A 10,640-nucleotide genomic window follows, 5' to 3' on the forward strand; every position below is an offset into this window, starting at 1 on the left:
CAAATGACAGGACTTGGCAACTGATTGAATATATGGGGGCGAGGGAGGAAAAGTGAGGATAAAGGGAGAGTACTGAGGTTATAAACCTAGAATGCTAGAATGGTGGCATATTCATCAGAAATGGGAAAATTTGGAAGAGATACGGATTTGGAAGAAATGATGGTGAGTTCTATTTTGGACATTCTGATTTTAAGTTGATTTCAGGACATCCAGCTTGAAATTTCCAGTAGACAAGTCCAATAGACAACAATCCAACTGTCCAAATATTCAATTAACAACAATATCCAATAGATAACAAGTAATGTAAGACTAAAACTCTAGGGGAAAACTGAGGCTAGGTCAATAAATCTATGAGTCATTGGCATAGAGATGATGATTAAACTCATGGAAGCTGATGAGGTCACAAAGAGAGTATATAAAGAGAGAAAAGTACAGTGCCTTGGGGAGCATCCACAACTAAGGGCTATGGCATAGATGAAGATACAGGGGGGAAAGAAAAGCATGAGAAGGAATAGATAGGTAGGAAGAGAACCAGGAGAAAGTAGTGTCACAAAAGCCTAGAGAGAAGAGAATATTCAGGAGGAGAGGTGATCAAGAGTATCAAATACAGCAAACAGGACAAGAAGGATGTGCCTGAAGGGGACAAAAAAACATCAAGACTTGGTAATTAAGAAAAAGATCACTTATCACTTTAAAAAGAACAGATTCAGTTGAATGATAATGTTTAAGTCAGATTGCAAAGGACTGAGAAGTATATGACAAAAGAGGCAGCAGAGTCAACCAATATAGACAACTATTTTCTAGGAGTTTGGCTGAGAAAGAGAGGAGAGATATAGGGCAATAAATGCTATCTCTACCTCTAAACTGCTCTTGGCCTTCAATTCACTCTTAACACAGTGTTGAGCATGTTTTCCAGATTTAATATCATTCTCCTTAATAAAAAAAAAAAGACATGGAAAATAATGATAGATGAGAATGCTCTTACACTGAGTGTTTTAAAGTTGTGATGAAATAATTTGTTTAGCCTAAGTGCACTAATGCCAATTGTTTAAATGTATGAATATAATTCATTCTTGTATGTCTGTGCTAATACACAAAGCTCCTTTCCATCTGTCACACATGAGGTAGATCTACCTCATTGCCTAAACAAATCCATCTGCTCTGACACCCTTTTCCTTTAGTCTATTCCAACTCCTTGCTCCATCAATCATCCAATCTCCTATATCATCACAGTTTACCTTTTCTACTGACTCTTTCCCCTCTTACTAGAAACAAGTCAAGTTTCAACATTTTTAAAATGATCCTTTGACCTGGCTACTTCCTCAAGTTTTCATCTTGTAGCTTCTTTTCCCTTCAGTAATAACTGCCAGGAAAAGTAATTTATACTTCTTCCAGGTGCTGCCCATTTGACCTTCATTGTTGTCTCCAGGAACTCATCTTTCTGTAAAATCAAATCAACTCTGAAACTCACACCTCCTCAATTATCCCTACCCCTTGGACCTCTCCCTCCCTATGAACTGAGAGGTTAGAGAAGGGACCTTGGAGAGTTCCTCTCAGAACTTTTATGTAAGTAGGGGGTCCAAGGGACATAATTTTCCACCCAGCTACATGACTTCATCATGCCCCCATGCTGGGTATCCACCTCCCCTGTCCCCCTCTTTTCATCTTCTTTTTATGTGTTCTTTCTCCACTAGATTCTGAGCTCTTTAATAGCAGAAACTGTCTTTTGTCTTTCTAAACCCCAGTGTTTAGTACAGTGCCTGGCATACAGCAGACACTTAATAAATCATTGACCTATAGATTACTTCCTCCTTTTCTTCAGTATCATTCACTCCCTAGCCTCTGGGGTTAAAAGTAAAGGCACAAAATGTCCCTAACCTTTGTCCTTAAGGAATTCATATTCTAATGGGGGAAGCAACATGCTAACAGTTCACAATATGCCCCTGTAGAATCAAGAATTTACAGTAATAATAGTTCACGTAGAGCTTGAAGGTTTGAAAAACACTTAATACATAATAACACATTTTATCCTCACAACAATCCTGTAAGGTTGGTGCTGTTATTACCACATTTCACAGATTTTGATAGAAAATCAAAACCCAGAGAGGCTAAATGACTTTCCCATAATCACATATTGAGTGTCTAAGTCTAAGACAAGATTTGAACTAAGATCTATCCTGACTCCAAGTCCTACACCCTATCCTTCCATGCCACCTAGCTACCTACACATACATAAAACTATATATATAATTCCTATCCTTTGACCCACTGATCCCACAAGTAGCTTAATACTCCAAGAAAGCTATTGACAAGAAGAAAACACCTATCACTACAAAAAAAAAAAATCTAGCAGCACTACTTGCAATGCCCAAGAGGTATATATTAAAAAATTATGCAAAGATTAGGAAGCGGCTAAACAAATTATGGTATATGGATGTAATGGGATATTATTGTGCATTTGGAACAATGAATGTGAAATATTCACAGAATTATGGAGAGATTTGTAAAAAGTGATTCAAGGAGGATAAAGTAGAATCCACAGAACGAGATACATTGACAACAACTGTGTCAACACAGAAAATGTTCAGAGGCAGCAAGTCAATTAATTACAACAGACTATCATTGGTGCTAACTAGTTAAATTCAAAATGCAAAGGTTTTCTTTTAACAAACTGTAAACTTTACAAGTGTAAAGTTGCATTACTATCAGTAGCTAAAGCTGCTATAGGCCATTTTGGAGGAATATATTGTGTTTGTGGACTCTGCACATTTAGTCTTGTCTCAAGTTTTCTCCATGCTCACAGTCACCATCCGAGTTCAGGCTCTCACGACCTCTTGCCTAGACTGTAGTTGGTCTTCTTGCCTCTGTTTCACCAATGTGATATGAGCAGCTGCTATGAATATATATATGTATATATATATATGTATTTTAAGGATCAAATCACATAGTATAATAAGCACTCTACTCTAAACTAAACCAGCACAACATTTATTCTGCACATTAGGACAAGAAAAACATTATTATAGAAATATTGAAAAACAAAACTTAATAGAGTAACAGAAATATTTACATACATTACCAGACTAGGGATCACCAACATCTGAAGTTTCCTTCCCGTAAGCAAACCGCCCCAAGCAAACCCCATATAAGCAAGCCCCCCAAGGCAATAACAATCTCCTTGAATATATATAGTTTTCAGACAAAGACTAGGCACCTGATAGGTTCAATGCCAAAAAGGCATGAAAACCCACATGCTTCAGTACCTAATTGGCTGTGTGCCAGGGCTCTATGTGACTCAGCATGGGATGTGTCACAGCTGTGAACTGGGTCAGAGCTCAAAGAAGGAAAACATCCATGTTTGATGAGGTAAAATACCTGTGTAGCTTTAGACCTTGGAACACAGATCCTGTTCCAAGGAGAAAAAGGAAACACATGCAGTCACATTGGCCTATAAATGTAGAGGGAAGATCTTATATTCCATTAACCCTTCAGCCTCAAATTTCCCCATCTTCAGTCCATCCTCTAAACAACTGTCAAAGTGATACTGGGCCATCTCCAGTTGTCCTGATCCATATCTGCCCACTGGACCCAGATGACTCTGAGGAGAAAGTAAGGCTAGTGACTTGGCACAGTCCTCCCTCACTTAAATCCAATTGACTTGCAAGTCATGGCATCATCTTCCTGATGTCATGGTCCTCTTACGGAACTAAGGACAAACCACCACAATGAAATAATATTTCTAAACCACAAACCCAACCATGACATTCCCCTGTTCAATAAACTCCAGTGCTTCTCTGTCACCTCTAGAATCAAATAAAAACCTGTGCATTTGGCATTTAAAGCCCTCTTGCTACCCCTGAACATACCAAGCATTCGAACTCTACTGTAGAGAACATAATTGCAATGGGCCGGCCACATTGTTCAAATGCTGTTGTACGTTAGCCTAAAAGACTATCTTATGGAGAACTCACAAGGTAAGAGTTCACATGGAGGTCAGAAAAAGTGATCTGAAGACACTCTCAAGATCTCTGAAGAACTTTGTGATAGATTGCATGACATGGGAGATACTGGCACAGGACCACCCAGCATGGCATGCCCACATCAGAAAAGGTACTGTGCTTTATGAGTGAAACAGAATTTCAGTAGAAAACATGAGATGCACAAATTTAGACCCCGCTCCATTCCAAATGTTCATATGGTTTGCCATTTCCTTCTCTAGCACATTTTATTTCAACAAATATTTATACCTACTAATAGGGGCAGCTAGGTGGTGCAGTGGATAGAGCACCAGTGCAAGAGTCAGGAGGACCTGAAGCCAACAGGGTTAAATGACTTGCCCAGGGTAACACACCTAGTAAGTGTCTGAAGTCAGATTTAAACTCAGGAAGACTCATCTTCCTGACTCTAGTCCTGGCACTCTACCCACTGTGCCACCTAGCTGCCCCCCCCACCTTTAAAGTACTCACAATTAAGTTAAGACCATTGTTATAGGGCACTAAGAATGAGGGTCCAGCCCTGGAAAAATATGGATGGTAGTGAGCCGGCTTCTGGGTCTGCTTTTCTCTTTAGCACCTACCCAAAATCAGAATCACCAAGTAGAGAAAAGGACCCTCCATTACTGATTTTTGGAACCTGGTTTATCAAACATCCATGTGTTCCCAGAACTTATCAGACACCCCATGGAGTCTCATTGAACAATTGCCTATTATATTTATAAATAAACAGAAATAAAACCAACTGATTTTAATATCCCATGCTCCCCTTTTACCATTAGTCTGTCACCATTACTGTAGAAGCTGAAGGATTTCACAGAACTAAGGGCCATTTTTTAGTTTTCTTTGTTTCAGAGGTTACAGTACCCAAAGGATACTGGTAATAGCTTCTCCATTAGTAGTCTGGTGCTTCAAGTACGCAGGTGGTTGAATACTCAGAACTGTACTCCAGGTCTTTCTATCCTGGACGCTGGAGTGGTTTGCCATTTCCTTCTCCAGCTCATTTGAGAGATGAGGAACTGAAGTTAAGTGACTTGCCCAGGGTCACAGAGCCAGTAAGTGTCTGAGGCCTGATTGCAACTCATGAAGATGAATCTTCTTGATTCTGAATCTAATACTTTATCCATTGTGTCACCTAGCTGCCTGAGTCCCTACTAGGGAAGAACAACTAAAATTTCTGTTTATAATAACAAAGTATCAGAATGAAAAGATGGTTAGAGATGAGAACCAGGGGTGGAGAACCTGCGGCCTTGAGGCCACATGTGGCCCTTTAGGTCCTCAAGTATGGCCCTTTAGGTAAGTTCCAGGATAAGAAGGCAGCTGAATCAAGATAGTAAAGTCCAGGGGGTCTGAAGTACAAACAAACGGGTTTAAGAATGACCAAGGGAAATGTCTGAAAGCTTTCCTAAACTGGTCTTACACCCTAACAAAGAAATAAGATTTCCCAGCATAAGGAGTGATTACGTCACAGAAACCATGAGACAAAGAAAAGGTTGGCCTGCTAAAAGTATGAACTGAGTGATGGTATGAGGTAAGGTACCCTTTTGCTAGCTGTTGTCTTTTCTTCTAGTGTCCCAACAAAGGAAATTATTCCCCCTTTGGCATCATTCCATGATCCATGATGGCTCCAAAACCTTTTCCACTGGTTTTTAAATCAAAGCTATTTATTGCCTTTTGCCTATTAGCAGATACATTGCCTGGAGGAAAACAGCTTGGTATCTCCCATTTGATATCTCCCACTAAGCATTTCAGATAATAATCTTTTAAAAAAAAAATAACAAATATGCATGAGATGTGATTGTGTTAAAATTTAATTGTGTAGGTTTGCTACCTTTTTCAGTTGGAGATTATTTAAAGATTTTTCTTGATCAACTAATGAGTACCAGTTATTAATAAGACTTTTGTCCTCCTCACCCGCTGCCTACTTAATTGGAATTTTTTTTTTTTTTAGTTTCCTACACCTAGCATGCCTGAGGGTCTGAAATCAGGAGGCAAGCCTTCTCTGAATTCAGAAAAGTTTAAAGAAATCACTCATAACCCGGGGCCTGTGGGTACAATTGTTTCCACCAGCTGTGTTCACTAGGCTCAGCTGTCCTTATTCTGGATGTAGTTACATTTTTCACTGAAAACTTTGATGTGCCCAGCACCAAAGCCTACAAAGTTTATTAGAAATTTAGTGATATTTGAAAGCTTTCCAAGCAGAGAAAGGAATTTTCAAAACTCAGCAAGCAAGTGCCCAAATGAGACAAGCTATATGGCTGGTGGTTGGACTTTGATTGAAGGGAGCATTCAAAGCTCAATCAGACATAACAGACAAAATTGGCCAGTTATTGAACAAACCATAGCTCAGAGTGCCCCAAATGCTTCATGTACTGACAAAAATGGGCCAGGTACTTCATACCCAAAAATGGGTATGAAATAAAAATGGAGGTCCACACAAAATAAGTCATTTGTTTATGGCAACAATAACAAAGAGACTAATTTTTTAAGATCTGGTATCTATATTAATTAAGATATCTCATTTCTGAGACATTTTGTAGGCTGAGACAATCTTAAATAGGCATACTTAATGATTTGTATCATCACACTAAGCTTCTTATTAAATAGCAATTTAACTGATTCCTCCATAAATTTCTCCTAGCTGAAATCCTCTTTCATACCCAAGATATTTTGGGTACTCTTCTCATTAGAAAACCAAAAAGAAAAGAAAGAAAGAAAAGAAATCTGACAGTGAAGATGGAGGAAGAATTACAACAAATTGAATATTTACCCCTCCCCGACTCCACTTCTGAAGATAATTTATCGTCTTTTTGTTTTCCTTTCCTGCTATTTGTTCATCATACATTCATTTTCATGAATCAAGAGTCCCAGTTCTGGGATAGTAAGTGAATTATGAAGCTGCTTTTCTGCTCCCAAAAAGAAGACAGAAAATAATCAAACAACCTAGGGTTTCCAAGGACACGGAACTTTATGTAAAACCACGTGGAGGTTATCATCATGCAAAGGAGCATAAAAATGGGAAAAGGACCCACACATACAAAAATATTTATAGCAGTTCTTTTTGTGGTGACTAAGAATTGGAAATTGAGGGGATACCCATTAATTAGGAAATGGCTGTACAAACTGTGGTATAAGATTGTAAAAGAATACTATTCTGTTATAAGAAATGACAAGCAGGATGATTTCAGAAAAACTTGAAAAGACTTACATGAATTGATGTAAAGTGAAGTGAGCAGAACCTGAATAACATTGTACACAGTAACAACAATACCATATGATGAATAACTATGAATGACTTATTCTCAGCAATACAATTATCCAAGACAATGCCAAGGAACTCATGATAAAAATGCTATCCACCTCCAGAGAAAGAACTGATGGAGTCTGAATATATTCTAACGCATACTATTTTTCACTTTCTTTCCCTTCTTCCTGCCTTCCAGAGGTTTCTAAAATGGAGTTGACCATGGATAATTGCACTGCAAATTAAACATGTATAAGAACCTCAGCATTAGGTCTTACTCCTGTTGTTTATTTCAATATGTCATCCATCACAAAGCTTTCCTCTCTTTCATCAACAGGACCATATGTCATTGGCACACAGAAAGGTCTCCAGGAACAAACAGAAAAAAATAATATGCTGTTGCCAGGAACAATCAAGAGAGTATTGATAGTGGTGCATGACAATTCACTCAAACAGTTTGCCAGGAATGGGCATTTGGGAGTGAAAATGGATTGGAGGAAGAGAGCCTTTGTAAGTTATTTTATTTTTCTCCCTTTGTTCCAGTTAGATTTATGAGCTTAATGTGCACCATGGTTCATACCACCTAGCAACAGCACAAAATCAACTCAGAAAAACATAATTCTCCTCTTTTTCAAAAGTTAGTAATACGAAGTATGAAAGAACAGAATAGGATATTCAAAGGATTACAGGAGCAGGAATATAAGCAAGCAGTGAGAGTTTGCCAGCGCTATGATCATAATGAACGTAGAATTATCTATGAAAAAGCTTCAGGAATGGATTTTTTTTTTAAAAGAAAAAAAATTTTTAATAACGTATTGCTTCAGGAATCATGACTTCTAGGATGATAGATATAGATCTCAAAGGCACCTCAGAGACCCTCTAATCCAAGCTCCACATTTTACAGATGAGGAAATTGAAGTTCAGGCAGATTCAGTGACTTGAGGCCAAAACTCACCCAGGTAGTAAGAGTATAAGATTTGAACCTAGTTTTGCTCAGTCCAAAGCCTTTGTCCTTTCCATTATAGCATACTGTCTCTTCTCAACTTAAACCTACACAAAAGAAAGGAATGCTATATTAACCACAGCCTGGGAGTGGTACTGTAAAGAGACAGGAAAGGAAAAAAGGAAAGGAGAGGAGAGGAGAGGAAAAGGGAAGGGAAGAATTTCTTGACTCTAGCATGAATTGAGTATCTGCTGTTTGCCAGAGACTGTGCTAACCACCTTACAAATATCTCATTTCATCTTCACAACAACCTTGAGAGATAGGTCCTATTATTATCCCCATTTCACAAGTGAGGAAACTGAGTGGAAGAGATGTTAAGTGACTTGCCCAGGACCACACAGCTAGCAAGTGACTGAGGTAAGATTTGAACTCAGGTTGTCCTGACTCCAGGCCCAGGGCTCTATCCATGGTGCAACTTACTTGACAGGAAAATCTCATAAATTAACTGAATAGGTACAACAAGGATGAAATTATAATACTTGTAATTCTATAGCATTTTATATAGTTTGTAAAACATTCTAATGCATTATTTCCTTTTGATCTTCATAGTAATCTTGTGAGATAGTAATGACAGTATATGGGTGGGGACACTGGCTTCCCCATAGTGATAGAAAGTGTCAGAGCCAAGATCCAAATGCAGGGCTTCTGACTTCAGACCTGGCATTCTTTCCACTATACTATGCTGCTTAAAAGAACAAATGGAGCACTGAGAAGAAGCCATAAGCTATTGTTGAGTTTTTCCAGTAACCCCTAAATTAAAACCAATTTTGAACTTTGGGAGAAACACAATATAAGAGAAAGAACCCTGGGCTGAGAGTCAGAAGAGCTCCTGGAACTAACCAGCCATGTGATCTTAGATAAGTCACTTAACATTCTAGGGCCTCAGTGTCCAACTCAGTAAAATGAGGGAGCAGGCTAGTTGATCTCTAAGACAAGATCTCTTCTACATCCAAATTTCTATTATTCTACCAGAACCTATGTCAGGAAGTACCATGGGTGAGTTCATCCCTTCTCAGGCAGGTATACTTTATTTGTTTAAAATCTCATTCTTCCCACTTGCCTCATGGTACTAGCAAATGTCAAATCCATCAGTCTTATTGAGAAATGAGAGCTGTGAAGCTTCACATGACGATGAAATACAAGCAGCAATTATCCAAGATGATTTCTCTTCTACAATATATGAAAGCACTTATTAGTTACACAATAGCCTGAACCAGTTTCTTGAGACAGATAAAAACATCCCTCTATCTGTGCAAAGAGAATTTGTTTTGAGATGAATTTGTAATGCACAATTTAATTCTCTCCTGTGGCAGGATGCAGAGGACATAGGCCTGGATCACAGGTCAGAAAACTTGATGTCACCTGCTGATACCACCATTTATCTTCTGCATGGCCTTGGACAAGTCAACTCACCTCTATGAACCTCATCTGTGAAATGAGAATCAAAATATTTGCACTAGTTCAAAGGATTATTATAATTATTAAAGTACTGACTCTAGCTTTAAAGGAACTGAATTCAAATTCCATCTCTGACATTTATTACCTGGGTAAGTTTGTACAAATCACTTAATCTCCTTAGACCTCAGTCTACTCTGTTTTAAGATGACGGAGTTGAAACTGAAGTGGATGACCTCTGAGGTCCTTTCTGGTCCCATAGCTATGATCCTATGATCCTAAATATATTTAAAAGGCTGTGTGAATGTGAGGGCTTTTTTTCTGAAATCATATCAACCAACTAACATTTATTAAATGTTTGTTTGTGCCAAGCACTGCGCTAGAAACTGGGAATCCAAAGACACAATTGAAATAGTATTTACCCTCAGAGAGTTTACATTTCATCTGATTCTACGCCCTTCCTATGCTTAATGCCAACTATTAAGTGGACTTAATTGTCAGTGTGGCTTAGTTATTTCTAAGACCGATACCAAGATTCCCATGCCATATGCCCATTCTACTTTAAATAAAACACTTCTTTCACATTGTGATCCAAGCACATTCTTTATGTTCTAACAAGTGGATTTTTTTTAATGAAAGTTGTCTAATAAAATAGTTCTTTCTTAGATTTATTAATTCTGAGATCATTTTCCTGTCTCCTAAGACTTGTTTTCAGTTTAATAGTTGACAACTATGAAGAGTCCTATCAGCCGGGGACCTCAGAATTCATCTGGTTCAATTCCCTCACTTCACAGATGGGTAAAATGAGGTCAAAGGAGGTTAACTGATTTGTCCAAACTCACCCAGGTAATAAGTTTCACAGACAGAATTAGGACCCATGTCTTTTGATACCAGAGCTGTATTTTCATAATCACAATTTCTTTGGAAAAAAACAGATGGAATATCCAGCCAAGGAATGCTCATAGACTCAACGGATCTAGGACCAGAAGAAAATATAGAAATGATC

The 10,640-nt window shown here is 38.3% G+C and overlaps 1 long non-coding RNA gene across 1 annotated transcript; it reads left to right on the forward strand.

Annotated features, from left to right (window-relative positions):
* Positions 1–428: 428 nt before the first annotated feature.
* Positions 429–10,115, forward strand: LOC140523740 (uncharacterized). Its single transcript, XR_011973456.1, has 3 exons — positions 429–663; positions 7,574–7,746; positions 9,553–10,115. It is a non-coding gene; the product is annotated as an uncharacterized lncRNA (long non-coding RNA).
* Positions 10,116–10,640: the final 525 nt, after the last annotated feature.

The sequence above is a fragment of the Notamacropus eugenii genome, chromosome 2, assembly GCF_028372415.1.
Source record: "Notamacropus eugenii isolate mMacEug1 chromosome 2, mMacEug1.pri_v2, whole genome shotgun sequence".
Lineage (NCBI taxonomy): Eukaryota > Metazoa > Chordata > Mammalia > Diprotodontia > Macropodidae > Notamacropus > Notamacropus eugenii.